The sequence below is a fragment of the Podarcis vaucheri genome (genome assembly GCF_965113315.1).
Source record: "Podarcis vaucheri genome assembly, chromosome: 3".
NCBI lineage: Eukaryota > Metazoa > Chordata > Lepidosauria > Squamata > Lacertidae > Podarcis > Podarcis vaucheri.
The window spans coordinates 2313310-2327868 of NC_138761.1; the positions used below are offsets into that span (position 1 = coordinate 2313310).

A 14559-nucleotide genomic window follows, 5' to 3' on the forward strand; every position below is an offset into this window, starting at 1 on the left:
CCTCTCCCCCTCCCCCCACATTCTCAAACTGCCCAGGAAAATGTGGGCACATTTCCCCCCCTGAAACCTTTTCCTTGAGCCCAATTAGCAGTCGGTCTACGTGGCAGCCTCTTCTATTTTAACGCTCTGTTCAACTCGCCATGCTTCGGGTCACTAACTGTTTTCAGCAAACTTCTGAGCTGGCTTCCAGGCCTGGACGTCTCTCTCAGTTCAAGGAGATTTGTGTTTCTGGGGCTCAGGGAGAAGCTGCTGCCGGTTGTGCCACGTCAGAGTGCCATCTGCGTCAGAGAGGCTCTCGCTGAATCAGGAGAAACAAAGATCTTGGGAGGTCAGCGGAGGGCCGGCTTGGGAGCTGATGACAAGCGCAGCACTTTAGAAGAGCTCTCACCATCAGAAAACTTTAGTCGGAATCTCTTGTCACATGAATTCAGGTACTACCCTCTGGAACAGGAGAAAACAAGCTTGCTCCATCTTCCACGGGACAGCCCTTGTGATATTTGAAGATGGCTATCACCTCCTCATTGGGACGCGGGTGGCACTGTGGGTTAAACCACAGAGCCTACGACTTGCCGATCAGAAGGTCAGAGGTTTGAATCCCCGCGACGGGGTGAGCTCCCGTTCCTTGGTCCCTGCTCCTGCCAACCTAGCAGTTCGAAAGCACGTCATAGTGCAAGTGGATAAATAGGTACCGCTCTGGCGGGAAGGTAAAAGGCGTTTCCGTGCACTGTTCTGGTTCACCAGAAGTGGCTTAGTCATGCTGGCCACATGACCCGGAAGCTGTACGCCAGCTCCCTCGGCCAGTAAAGTGAGATGAGCGCCGCAACCCCAGAGTTGTCCGCTACCGGACCTAGTGGTCAGGAGTCGCTTTACGTTTACCTTCACAGTACCTGTACTGTCACCATCTGCAGTGATCATGGAGCCCAAGAAAGTAAAATAATTTTTATTTATATACGACCCTCCCCAGCCGAAGCCGGGCTCAGAGTGGCTAACAACAGTAAAAATAGCACAGTTTACATAAAATCACAGTCATTTAATTAAAATACATTCTAAAATCGATTCAAAATCAAATTCATGGCAACCATTGGGCTAGAGTTCTGTGAGGATTACCGAAGGAGAGGGTCAGGCTGTGCCTTGGCCAAAGGCCTGGCGGAACAGCTCTGTCTTGCAAGCCCTGTGGAAAGATGCCAAGTCCCGCAGGGCCCTAGTCTCTTGCGATAGAGTGTTCCACCAGATCGGGGCCACAGCCGAAAAAGCCCTGTCTCTGCTTGAGGCCAGCCTAACCTCCCTGTGGCCCGGGACCTCCAAGATGTTTTTGTTTGAAGACCGTAAGGTCCTCCGTGGGACATACCAGGAGAGGTGGTCCCATGGGTACGAGGGTCCTAGGCCGTATAGGGCTTTGAAGGTCAAAACCAGCACCTTGAACCTGATCCTTTACTCCACCGGGAGCCAGTGCAGCTGGTAGAGCACCCGGTGAATGTGATTCCGCAGCGAGGACCCCGTAAGAAGTCTCGCCACAGCATTCTGCACCCGCTGGAGTTTCTGGGTCAGTCTCAAGGGCAGCCCCACGTAGAGCGAGTTACAATAATCCAGTCTGGAGGTGACCGTCGCGTGGATCACAGTGGGAAGGTCAGGGCAAGAGAGGTAAGGAGCCAACTGCTTATGTTTTGAAGGAAAAAAATGAACAAATTCCTATGCCCCACAAATCACCCAGAGAGGCATTTTAAATAAAAGGACACATTCTACATGTGTAAAAACACGCTGATTCCCGGACCATCTGCTGGGTCGATCGAGAAGGCGATTGGGCCGCATCTGGCCCCCAGGCCTTAGGTTGCCTACTCATGCTCTAGAGCAGGGGTCTGCAATCCGCGGCTCCGGAGCCACATGTGGCTCTTTTACACCTTTGCCGCGGCTCCGGGGCGGATACTAGCGAGGGGAGGAGGCGCATTGTGTGCCCCGACACGCTCCACTGTGGCGGGCACTGTACTGGCTGTGATGTCACATGGGGGCGGTGCGTGTGTTAGTCATGCACCGTCCCGACGTCACCTTCCTGCCCGCCCACCCGCTACATTGTAAGGGGCATGTATGCTGGTCACTGCATTGAAAGGGGGCATGTACGCTGGTCACTGTTTTGAAGGGGAGTGAAGAACACACACACAAAAAAAAGGTAACTTGTTAATTTAACGTTTATTTCTATGAGGAGGAGTAATTCTGAGGGGTCAAACAAAGAAATAATAAAAAAGTGACAAAAAAGTTATTTTTATATATATTTTTATAATGATGAGTTTTGCGGCTCCCAGTTTTTTTTTCTTCGGAAACGGGTCCAAGTGGCTCTTTTTGTCTTAAAGGTTGCAGACCCCTGCTAGTCTAGAGAATCACATTGCTAGGAGGAAACCAGCAAGAATCAGCAGCAGCATGTGCCAACCTCTGCTTCTTCAGCAGCTGCTTTTGCTGGACAGTTCCCTATTGTCTGTGAGGGGGAAAACATTATTTTTTTTTGGCAAATGGAGCAGTGCTAAGTCCCGTGGGTCTAGATGGATGGGTTGAGAATGGGGGTATCTGTCAATTTCAGTTTCTCCCCATCTCTCATTTTCCCCATTGTATAATTCAGTTCACCCCATTTCCACATCTGTTTGCAACCACCCTCCTGAAAAAGTTCATGAAAATTCACAAACGTTTCTGCGCACATTTCTCCTGATACAGTCATACTTTGGGTTGTGAACATGATCCATGCGGGAGGCTTGTTTGCAACCGGCAGTGTTCGCAGCCTGAAGCGCCGCGTCTGTGCACGCGCATGATGCAATTTGGTGCTTTTGCGCATGCGCGTGATGTCATTTTGTGCCTCTGCGCATGCGTGAGCACTGAAACCTGGAAGTAACCCTTCCCAGTACTTCTGCAGTCTGCAACCCGAAAACACACAACCCACAACATTTGTAAGGCGAGGCATGACTTGTATATGCACTCCCCCCCATTTTTTTTATTGATTTTCAACATTTATCACAAAATGACATAACAAAACACACAACAAAGAAAAACACACTACAATAAAATTAAACACAAAGAAAAATTATTTCTTCAAATACCTAATTCTCATTACATTGATAACTGACTTCCTCGAATCCCCTCTGACTGAATTTCATTCTATCACCTATATAACAGTTCTCCAAATTCATATTTCTAATTGCGTTGATTCCTTTCATTAACTAACCTCTTCTCCTTTATTAGTATTCTAATCCTTAATATTTACCACCACGTATTTTTATTCTATCCCTAAGACTATTTATTACTTCCAAGAATTTTCTATTTATCTTATATCACAATATTTAGCTAAATATTCTTTAAATTTCTGCCAATCCTCTTGTATCTCCTCTTCTTTCTGGTCACGGATTCTTCCAGTCAGGTCAGGCAGCTCCAAAAAGTCCACCATCTTCATCTGCCATTCTTCTATTGTTGGTATTTCTTGCGATTTCCAATTTTTATCTAATAAAAGTCTTGCCGCTGTAGTGGCATACAAAAACAGTCTGACATCTTTTTTGGGCCATTCCAGTCCTAGCATTCCAAGTAGAAAGGCTTCTGGTTTCTTAATAAATGTATGTTTCGACATTTTTTCCAACTCATTATAAATCTTTCCCCAGAAGTCTTTCACCTTGGGACACATCCACCACATATGAAAAAGGTACCTTCTATTTCTTTACATTTCCAACAACTGTATATGCACTTTTGCAAGAAAGGGACCACGTGTGAATTTTGCAAGTACAATCACAGGATCATCGAACTGTAGAGTTGGAAAGGACCCAGCACTGCAAGGGGTTGGACTAGATGACCCCCAGGATCCCTTCCCATTCTAGAGATTCTAAGATCTAAGAACAGAGGTCTGATTGATCACTCTGGGTCTTGAACAGAGACTGGGCTGGTCGCAGATCCAGACGGAATAATAGAATCTTAGAATTGTACAGTTGGAAGGGACCCCCAGAGGTAATCTAGTTCAACCCCCTGTAATGCAGGGATCTTAGCTAAAGCACCCAAAACAGATGGCCATCCAAATTTTTTTAAGGAGGGAGAATCCACAACCTGCCAAGGGGGTTTGTTCCACTGTTGAACTGCGCCTCTTCATTAGAAAGTTCTTTCTGTTGTTTAGTTGGAATCTCCTTCCTTGTAACTTGAAGCCATGGGTTCGAGTCCTACCCTCGAGAGCAGCAGAAAACCAGATCATCTTCCATGTAACAGCCCTTGAGAAAAAGCCTAAACGGCCTCAGTCCAGTATATCTGAAGGAGCGTCTCCACCCCCATCGTTCTGCCCGGACGCTGAGGTCCAGCGCCGAGGGCCTTCTGGCAGTTCCCTCGCTGCGAGAAGCCAAGGTACAGGGAACCAGCAGAGGGCCTTCTCGGTGGTGGCACCTGCCCTGTGGAACGCCCTCCCATCAGATGTGAAAGAGATAAACAACTACCTGACATTTAGAAGACATCTGAAGGCAGCCCTGTTCAGGGAAGTTTTTAATGTGTGACATTTTAATGTATTTTTAATCTTTGTTGGAAGCTGCCCAGAGTGGCTGGGGAAGCCCAGCCAAATGGGCAGGGTATAAATAATAAATTATTATTATTATTGAGATATTGGAAGATGACCATCTCCTCACCTCCCATTCTCCTCTTCTGCAATGCATTTTTGTACACTGCGGTCACTGATAAAGCATTCTGATGTACACCTTGGGGTCGAAAAACCTCATTTTAAAATTCGCCCAAGCGTGGATTTGGAAGGAAGCTGTGCTTGTGTTCAGGAAGTGCAAAGTGAACTAATTTCTCCCCTCTCCCTAGGAAGAAGAAGAGAGGGCCTTTTATGGATCCCATGGCAAGTGAAGAAACAGGAAGCAGAGAGGAGGAATAAACAGGCAGTTCTCCCAATGGACGGGTTTCGAAAGTGAGATCACTGTTGGAGCCTATGCTTTTTAACAATACGTTCACAAATGCTCCAGTGCTCCATTCTCAGTGTGTCTAGGGTACAGTTCCTGTTTATTAGCCACTGGCCTTTACAAAACTCTGCGAGACTATTATTACGCTTTTTGCTTGACGGGTCCAGACAGATGACTACTAATATTCCTTTGCTTCCCCTTTCATTTACATTTCAGAAGGTCCTCGAGATCATCTCTTGCTAGTAACAAGAAGCCTTGGAGACAAATTTCTCCATTATCAGGTGCCTGAAGCACTGGAGTGGGAGCTGGAGGTGTAAATGACCTCCAGACATTGGCTTTGATCACATAACCAAATATTTTGATTTTGAATAAATGCCCAATTAATTGCCACTGCTTTGACTTTTGTTGCGTTATTGTCTGGCCTAAAGGTTAGAGTGCTGGACTATGACTTGAAGAAGAAGAAGAGTTTGGATTTGTATCCCGCTTTCATAGAATCATAGAATCATAGAATCCTAGAGTTGGAAGAGACCACAAGGGCCATCGAGTCCAACCCCCTGCCAAGCAGGAAACACCATCAGAGCACTCCTGACATATGGTTGTCAAGCCTCTGCTTAAAGACCTCCAAAATAGGAGACTCCACCACACTCCTTGGCAGCAAATTCCACTGTCGAACAGCTCTTACTGCCAGGAAGTTCTTCCTAATGTTTAGGTGGAATCTTCTTTCTTGTAGTTTGGATCCATTGCTCCGTGTCCGCTTCTCTGGAGCAGCAGAAAACAACCTTTCTCCCTCCTCTATGTGACATCCTTTTCTATATTTGAACATGGCTATCATATCACCCCTTAACCTCCTCTTCTCCAGGCTAAACATGCCCAGCTCCCTTAGCCGTTCCTCATAAGGCATCGTTTCCAGGCCTTGGACCATTTTGGTTGCCCTCCTCTGGACACGTTCCAGTTTAGAATCATAGAATCATAGAATCATAGAGTTGGAAGAGACCACAAGGGCCATCGAGTCCAACCCCCTGCCAAGCAGGAAACACCATCAGAGCACTCCTGACATATGGTTGTCAAGCCTCTGCTTAAAGACCTCCAAAGTAGGAGACTCCACCACACTCCTTGGCAGCAAATTCCACAGTTTGTCAGTGTCCTTCTTGAACTGTGGTGCCCAGAACTGGACACGAAGTTCCCACAGGAGGAGTGCTCACCTCCAGGCCAGGAGAGGCAAGTCACCAGAAGATCGGGGCCACCCTATGCCTCGGGGCAGATAAAAGCTGGCCAGCCCCAGTCCCAAGTTGCGGGAGCAATTTTGTAGGTTGCCAGTTTCTGCCTGAACCCTGTCCTGCTTTCCTGCCAAAGCTCCTGACCTGCCCTGGCTCCCTGCTTGCAATCCCAGGCCATCACACCCAGAAACCAATGTCCCCACTGTGGAAGCACATGTGGATCCAGAATTGGCCTCCACAGTCACTTATGGACTCACTGTTAAGACTGTGTTCATGGAAGACCATCTTCCTCGGCTATGAGTGATCGCCAAAGAAGACCCATGCCCTGCCCTGCAAGGAACTTGGCTGTTGACAGAGGCACTCAGTTGAGGCAGTTGGGGATGTTTAGCCTGGAGAAGAGAAAAATGGGAGGAGTTATGGTAGCCACCTTTGAATATCTCAAAAGCTGTCCCATGGAAGAAGTTACAGATAGGTAGCCGTGTTGGTCTGCCATAGTCAAAATAAAAAAATTCCTTCCAGTAGCACCTTAAAGACCAACTAAGTTAGTTCTTGATAAGAGCTTTCGTGTGCATGCACACTTCTTCAGATACACTGAAACAGAAGTTGCCAGGTCCTTCTATATAGTGAGAAGGTGGGGAGGGGTATTACTCAGAAGGGTGGTGGGAAATAGCTGTTTTACTACAAAGGAATTTCAGAAATAGACTGGAAAGAGAAGCTGCTGAATTGCAACTCATTACCAAACTTTAAACCATGGAGAGACCTGGTCTGAACAAAGACATTGGATTCTTATCTCATTATACATGACTAAGCCATCTCTCACCTTCTCACCCCTTGCCTTTTCCTGTTAGACCTATTGCAGTCGTTAAGAGTCGTCAGCAGGCTCATCTCAGCTATCTGCCAATCTCCCATTCCCACCACCCTTCTGAGTAATACCCCTCCCCACCTTCTCACTATATAGAAGGATATGGCAACTTCTGTTTCAGTGTATCTGAAGAAGTGTGCATGCACACGAAAGCTCATACCAAGAACTAACTTAGTTGGTCTTTAAGGTGCTACTGGAAGGAATTTTTTTATTTTGACCATGGAAGAAGGTGCAAGCTTGTTTTCTCCTGCTCTGGTGGGTAGGACCTGAACCCATGGCTTCAAGTTACAAGACAGGAGATTCCATATAAACGTCAGGAAGAACTTTCTGGCAGGGGAGTGGACACCCTCAGAAGGTGTTGGACTCTCCTTCCTTGGAGGTTTTAAGCAGACTTTGGGTGGCCATCTGTCTTGGATGCTTCAGTTGAGATCCCTGAGATTGCAGGGGGTTAGACTAGATGACCGACCCCTTCCCACCCTTCAGTTCTGTGCCTCCGTAGTCCTCCTGGATTTCAGACTGGGCGTGTGGCGCCTTCACCCTGCAGGCTTCGCTTGCAAAGCAATCAAAACTAAGCAGTTTAAATGGCGCTCTGTTTGGGGTAATAGCATTAGAGTGTCTGGAGAGGAATTAGGGAAATAGCAAGTAGCTTTATTAAGAAGCTTAATTCAATTACCGAGGCAGCCAAGTTGCAAGCGCAGCCTCCGGTGGTGGAACCTCTGCAGTATCCTGAGCGAGGGTGGCAAGATCCGGGCGGGGAGCTCTCTCACCTGACAGGAGCAGCATCCATTGCATGCATGCAAAATGAGGGGAAGGAATCCATTGGTTTTGGTGAGCAGCACATAGAGGTGTAAATGCAGAGGTGGCACAAGATATTCTTGCGCCTGAGGTGGAGAATCCCAAGGCTGCCCTGCCGACAGGGATTCAACAACAGAGAATCATGAATTAATGCTTCATTCTTAATGGTACAGTGGTACCTCAGGATGCGAACGGGATCCGTTCCAGAGCCCCGTTCGCATCCTGAAGCGAACACAACCCGTGACTGCGCATCTGCGCATGCGCAGGTTGCTATTTGCCGTTTCCGCACATGCTCGTGACGTCATTTTGAGCGTCTGCGCGAGCGGCGAAACCCGGAAGTAATGTGCTCCGTTATTTCCGGGTCGCCGCTGAGCGCAACCTGAAAGCACTCAATCTGAAGCAACTTCAACCCGAGGTATGACTGTACCTCCAAATTTTTAGCCTGAGGCGGGGGTCATCTCACTTTGCATAATGAGTTTGACCAAACTGTGGGAGGCCGTGGAAGACAGGAGGGCCTGGCGTGCTCTGGTCCAGGGGGTCACGAAGAGGCGGACACGACTCAATAACTAAACAACAACAACAAGCTCGCTGTAATCCATCTCTTCTTTCTTTCTTTCTTTCTTTCTTTCTTTCTTTCTTTCTTTCTTTCTTTCCTATCCATTTGTCTCCTCCTTCTTCCATCATGGAACCCAAGGCCGTGTCCAAACGACTTCCAGAAAATAACTCATTCCAGCAGTGACCAGAGCCAGACCTCCTCATCTTCAGGAAGGGGGGCAGCAGTTACGGTTCTATTCCTGCACTGCAGGGGGGTTGGACTGGATGACCCTTGGGGGTCCCTTGCCATACTATAACTCTGTGCTTCTAAGAACACTCCCTGAGCAAATTGGGGCCTTTCAAGACGCGGCAATCTGCCTCCAAGGTCAACTAGTTCTTCATTTAACAAACCATCCTGTGGGCGAGCAAAAGTCCGAACGGGAGCGCCCGCCTTGAGTCTTCCAGCTGGCATGGCTGCCACGACCACGTGGTCCTCTCTGAGGACGACGACAAAGGCCCACACTTCCAGGAGAGTTTATTTTTAGACACTCTAATGTGGTTAAACTTTGAATTATCTATGAAGACCATATGTCTACTCAGCTGGAAAGCGACAGGCCTCAAAAGACCACTCCGACCAGGCCTGGTTTGTAAAAAGGGACTGAAGGTCTTTCTGTTCCCCTACAAACACAGAGAAGATCAGTCTACATCCCAATCCCAAAGAAGGGCAGTGCCAAAGAATGCTCCAACTACCGCACAATTTCACTCATTTCACATGCTAGCAAGGTTATGCTTAAAATTCTACAAGGAAGGCTCAAGCAGTATGTGGACCGAGAACTCCCAGAAGTGCAAGCTGGATTTTGAAGGGGCAGAGGAACCAGAGACCAAATTGCAAACATGCGCTGGATTATGGAGAAAGCCAGAGAGTTCCAGAAAGACATCTACTTCTGCTTCATTGACTATGCAAAAGCCTTTGACTGTGTTGACCACAGCAAACTATGGCAAGTTCTTAAAGAAATGGGAGTGCCTGATCACCTCATCTGTCTCCTGCGAAATCTCTATGTGGGACAAGAAGCTACAGTTAGAACTGGATATGGAACAACTGATTGGTTCCAAATTGGGAAAGGAGTACGACAAGGCTGTATATTGTCTCCCTGCTTATTTAACTTATATGCAGAATTCATCATGCGAAAGGCTGGGCTGGATGAATCCCTAGCCGGAATTAAGATTGCCGGAAGAAATATCAACAACCTCAGATACGCAGATGACACAACCTTGATGGCAGAAAGTGAGGAGGAATTAAAGAACCTTTTAATGAGGGTGAAAGAGGAGAGGGCAAAATATGGTCTGAAGCTCAACATCAAAAAAACGAAGATCATGGCCACTGGTCCCATCACCTCCTGACAAATAGAAGGGGAAGAAATGGAGGCAGTAAGAGATTTTACTTTCTTGGACTCCATGATCACTGCAGATGGTGACAGCAGCCACGAAATTAAAAGACGCCTGCTCCTTGGGAGAAAGGCGATGGCAAACCTAGACAACATCTTAAAAAGCAGAGACATCACCTTGCCAACAAAGGTCCGCATAGTTAAAGCCATGGTTTTCCCAGTAGTGATGTATGGAAGTGAGAGCTGGCCCATAAAGAAGGCTGATCGCCAAAGAATGGATGCTTTTGAATTCTGGTGCTGGAGGAGACTCTTGAGAGTCCCATGGACTGCAGGAAGATCCAACCTCTCCATTCTGAAGGAAATCAGCCCTGAGTGGTCACTGGAAGGACAGATCCTGAAGCTGAGGCTCCAATACTTTGTCCACCTCAGGAGAAGAGAAGACTCCCTGGAAAAGACCCTGATGTTGGGAAAGATGGAGGGCACAAGGAGAAGGGGACAACAAAGGACGAGATGGTGGGACAGTGTTCTCGAAGCTACCAGCATCTCGCCCTCTGTCGTTCCCTTATCCTTGTGCCCGCCATCTTTACCAACATCAGGGAGTCTTCTCTTCTCATGAGGCGGCCAAAGTCTTGGAGCCTCAGCTTCAGGATCTGTCCCTCCAGTGAGCACTCAGGGCTGATTTCCTTCAGAATGGAGAGGTTTGCTCTTCTTGCAGTCCATGGGACTCTCAAGAGTCTCCTCCAGCACCAGAATTCAAAAGCATCAATTCTTCGGCGATCAGCCTTCCTTATGGTCCAGCTCTCACTTCCATACATCACTACTGAGAGCCAGTGTGGTGTAGTGGTTAAGAGCGGTAGTCACGTAATCTGAGGAACCGGGTTCGCTTCCCCGCTCCTCCACCTGCAGCTGCTGGGTGACCTTGGGCCAGTCACACCTCTTTGAAGTCTCTCAGCCCCACTCACCTCACAGAGTGTTTGTTGGGGGGGGGGGGAGAAAGGGAAAGGAGAATGTTAGCCGCTTTGAGACTCCTTAAAGGGAATGAAAGGCGGGATATCAAATCCAAAATCTTCTTCTTCTTCTTCTTCTTCTTCTTCTACTGAGAAAACCAGAGCTTTAACTATACGGACCTTTGTTGGCAAGGTGATGTCTCTGCTTTTTATACAGTGGACTATATACAGTGGACTATTTACAGGAACTGAACAGAACACACATCTTTAACTAGCTCTCTCATACACGACTCACAACTCCTGCACCTGAACTGAAACTTGTACTACTGAAACCAACATATTCCAGTTAGTAGGCCATTAATCATTATTCCCGTGAGAGAGCTTGACCAATCATGGAGCTGTCTCCATGCCTCTGTATCACCAGGCAGACTTACTCCTTCCCATTGCCTTGGCTGTCTGTCAAACCCTAATTGACTCTGTGTGAGTAGCTGCACATATTCAGATTCCCAACACCCCCTCACAGCTCACACACAGTGCAATTAACTTCTGAGCACATACAAAGTATTTTACCCAACTTTGTTCTGCAAACCCAAGCATTCACACATTTGCTTGTTTTTCACAAACGACAACGGTTTTGCAGATATGTCGGCAACATTTAGAGCCCTCTGAACATATTCACATGCAATGACATTTCTCTGTACATTACATAGCACATTTGAGTTGAGCTATCCCATAATATAGTTCGAGGCAGCAACTCTTCTCAATACCATTTTCTGGAAAGCAAGGAGGGGAGAGAGTTGCTCTTGAGTTCGAATCCTGTTTGCTGGTTCCCCACAGACTGGCCCCTAATCTAATCATGCGTCTATATAAGCTGCTTTCATTCATATAATCGTGGGGTTTGTCTTTTTATGAACACAGCCTCCTAATGTGTGCATTTTTGTAGACGTTGGTTGAATTGCATTGCAAAATTCAGATGAGTGGGAAACCCAATGGACCCAACTCTGTTTTGGTTCGGAAAGCACAAATTTCACATTTGAATGCAGACTGAATCAAACATCTTAATTTAATAATAATAATAATAATAATAATAATAATAATAATTATTATTATTTATACCCCACCCTCCCCAGCCAGAGCTGGGCTCAGGGCGGCTAACACCAATAAAATCTCAGTAAAAACATAATAGGGGGGAAAGAGGGGGGGCAGAAAAGTAAAAAAAAAAACACAATTTAAAATACAGGTTAAAATGCAATTTAAAATGCAGCCTCATTTTAAAGTAGCTGATAAATCAGCATTGTTGCCAGCATGCAGAACAGGAAGATGGGCTGTTCATTTATTCTATTTAAAATATAAACCATTTAGAATCATAGAATTGTAGAGATGGAAGGGACCTTAAGGGTCATCTAGTCCAGCCCCCTGCAATGCAGGTATCACAGCTAAAGAGACCCTGACAGGTGGCCACTAAACTGCTGCTTAAACTCCTCCAATGAAAGAGTCCATCACCTTCTGAGGTTGTCTGTTCCATGGTCATACAGCTCTTGCCATCAGAAAGGTATTCCTGATGTTTAGTCAGCATCTCCTGCCTTGTAACCGGAAGCCAAGGTTCAAATCCTACTGTCCGGGGCAGCAGAAAACAAGCTTCCTCCATCTTCCTGTTGGGATGCTGCCGGGAGACGGGGGCAATTGGCAGGCCCCCAGCTGGCTCCAGCCACCAGCCGGCAGCCGGGCGATACTCCGGTTCTCAGAACAGCATCAAAACTGCAACCCAAGCCTCAGATACCTTTAGAAACTCTGAGCACGCAAACCAGAAGAGATAAGAACTCTTTGCAGCAGAAGAGGCGGACAGAGACATGTGTAAGCAGTATTTACAGGTATTTTATTCAGCATAGTTCAGGAAGAAAGGAAAACATGTCTGCTTCCCTTCATCTCCAGCAAAACAGCTGAAAGCAAAAGCTATATACAAACGGAAGTTCCCAGCGAGACAGTGCTGGAAGTAAACAGGCATGTGACACACAACAGTCATGCCTGTACCCTTTTAAGGTGAAACGGAACTATATCCTAACATCTCCATGTGACAGCCCTTTGGATATTTGAAGGTGGCTCTCGCATCTCTTTTCCTGTTTTCCAGGCTAAACATACCCAGCTCCTGCAACCATTCTTCATAAGGCTTGGTTTCCAGACCTTGGATCATCTTGGCTGCACACCTTCCAGCTTGTCCATATCTTCCTTAAACTGCAGTGCCCAGATCAGGACACTCGATTTATTAAATCAATCAATCACAGACTGATGTGGGAATGTGGAGAACTTAAGATTGAGAAAATGAGGGAAACCAGAATGGGCATAGTTGCCTGTTCCTCACCCCTCTTTACGCTAACCACACCCTTTTCCAATTGCCCCTCAAAATTATAGTAGTAGTAGTAATAATAATAATAATAATAACAAATTTTTATTTATATCCTGCCCTCCCCAGCCGAAGCCAGGCTCAGAGTGGCTAACAATAGTAAAAGTAACACAGTTTACATAAAATCACAATCAATTAATTGAAATGCATTCTAAAATCAATACATTCTAAAATCAATTCAAAATCAAATTAATGGCAACCCTCGGCTAGAGTTCTATGGGGATTACAGAAGGAGAGAGGGGGTCAGACTGTGCCTTGTCCAAAGGCCTGGTGGAACAGCTCCGTCTTGCAGGCCCTGCGGAAAGATGTCAAGTCCCGCAGGGCCCTAGTCTCTTGGGACAGAGCGTTCCACCGGATCGGGGCCACGGCCGAAAAAGCCCTGGCCCTAGTTGAGACCAAGCTAACCACCTTGTGACCTGGGACCTTCAAAATTTTGTCATTTGTGGACCTTAAGGTCCTCTGCGGGGAATACCAGGAGAGGCTGTCCCATAGGTACGAGGGTCCTAGGCCGTATAGGGCTTTAAAAGTTAAAACTAGTACCTTAAACCTGACCCTGGACTCCACCGGGAGCCAGTGCAGCTGATATAGCACCGGGTGAATGTGATCTCGTAGCGAGCACCCCGTAAGGCAGGGGTGTCAAACTCAAATTCATCGGGGGGCCGCATCAGCAGTTTGGTCACCCTCAAAGGGCCGGTTGTATCTGTAGGACTATGTAAAGTGGAGGTTTCCTGTGTAGAACGGCCAGCGCCGCTAGAGGGCAGATGTTCTCTGGCTTGTAGGCTGCTGTGCATGCGGTGAAGAGGCGGCATTCTTGTGTAAAAAAAAAAAAAAGCGAGAATAAAAGGTGAAGGCTGGCGGCCGGTGGCGGCTACACGGGCCACATGACGAGGTCTGGCGGGCCGGATTCGGCCCGCGGGCCTTGTGTTTGACACCCGTGCCGTAAGGAGTCTTGACGTGGCATTCTGCAACTGCTGGAGTTTCTGGGTCAGCTTCAAGGGCAGCCCCATGTAGAGTGAGTTACAATAATCAAGTTTGGTAGATAATAATAATAATAATGAAGTCGATAATAATAATAATAATAATAATAATAATAATAATAATAATAATAATTGCTTTTTTCTAGAAAAATTGGTGCCGGTACTCACCATGAAGTTGTTACAGTAAGTGCGACACTTATTAACAACAAAACAAAAGAGGTGCCAGTACTGCGTACCTTTGAGTACCCCCTGAAAAGTTTGAGCACCGCTGATAATAATAATATTAATAATCCTACCTTTTCCCTTCATCAAAGACGCAAAATGGCTTACATCTAAAACAGAAACAGCTAAAAACATAGCTGTTGATCATAATTTTAAATTTAAACAAACACACATTTTATGAAAGCATGCAGATCATTACAATCAAAGCAATGAGAGCCTCCAGCTCTCTGAAGGCAAAAGGGTGTCCTTACGCCCATTTTATGGGATGAGTCGATTGGCACTTATGACAGAAGCAGGCCTGGATCCATGATGCGC

The 14559-nt window shown here is 46.7% G+C and overlaps 1 long non-coding RNA gene across 1 annotated transcript; it reads right to left on the reverse strand.

Moving 5' to 3' along the window:
- Positions 1-2429: 2429 nt before the first annotated feature.
- On the reverse strand, positions 2430-14408 carry LOC309529804. The gene is made up of 3 exons (XR_014218475.1): positions 14319-14408; positions 7657-7890; positions 2430-2897 (listed from the first exon to the last, which is right to left on the reverse strand). It is a non-coding gene; the product is annotated as an uncharacterized lncRNA (long non-coding RNA).
- Positions 14409-14559: the final 151 nt, after the last annotated feature.